Here is a 1015-nt window from a genome sequence, read left to right as displayed (position 1 = left end):
GGGGGGGGGGGGGGGGATACCTTAAGATTGCCTTCAGAAATTCATAAGAGCTGCCAGTCTGTTTCATCCCTGTGAAAGCAACATAGATAGATCACCACACACTTTATCTAGCTTAAGAGACTAGATCATTTTGTGAATACATGAATGAGACGCGTGCACATGTAACTTATCAGGTAAATCCATCCATCACTCATAGATTTTGTAGACTGCTGCAGCTGCCAGAGCTGCTAGATGATCTAAATGCAAATGATCTGAAATGCACTGACTAAATGCATCTCATACTCCTGTGGGACGCGTGTGAACAAAACAGAGAGCAAAACACATCCTGAGAGTTGCTCAACTCTACCCTCCCCACCCAAAGCCCTCTAATATACAGCAGCCCTTTAATTGTGCTGGTGTTTTCCATCAAAAAGACTAAAATGTTCCCCAAACAGACCCCATTTATCCTTCAGCAGCCCAGGATTGATGTGATATTAGCAGGGTCTGTGACCCCGTCCCGGCCAAGAACCAAAAACCTATTTGTTTTATTACATTTTAAGGAATTTTTAATACAGTCTATTAAGGCTGTCTTACAAATCTCCCATGGCTCTACCCCATCTGTGGCCTGATCAATTTTTATACTGCTGATCCGTCCCCTTCCTTCTCATTTTGTCATTGCAAAATTCATATTATATAGGATTTTCTTATGGAAAACTTGCCATAAAAATACGTTACTACATCTGCTGATGCGCACGGGAGGCTGCCGCGCGAAGACGGAGAAGGCTTTGGTGAAGATAAAATTTGTTTCAGCGGTAAGCAGAACTGTTTAAATGTTATTTATTTTCATGCTCCAAAGAAAATATATTGTGAAGTGCAACATTGATTTAGAACATAACAATGTCTCCGTATGGGCGTAGAAGAGGTGGAGGCAGGGGCCGATTTATGAATCCTTTGCTCAGCTCTTTTAATTGAATTTTCCAAATCTCTCGCCACACAGAAATAATCAATACCCTCGGTCCAGGCGACAAACCTGCCT

This window comes from Sinocyclocheilus anshuiensis, unplaced genomic scaffold (assembly GCF_001515605.1).
Source record: "Sinocyclocheilus anshuiensis isolate Anshui unplaced genomic scaffold, SAMN03320099.WGS_v1.1 scaffold1538, whole genome shotgun sequence".
Taxonomy (NCBI): Eukaryota; Metazoa; Chordata; class Actinopteri; order Cypriniformes; family Cyprinidae; genus Sinocyclocheilus; species Sinocyclocheilus anshuiensis.
The sequence above is the reverse complement of the archived record's forward strand: the minus strand, read 5'-3'. Positions refer to the sequence as shown.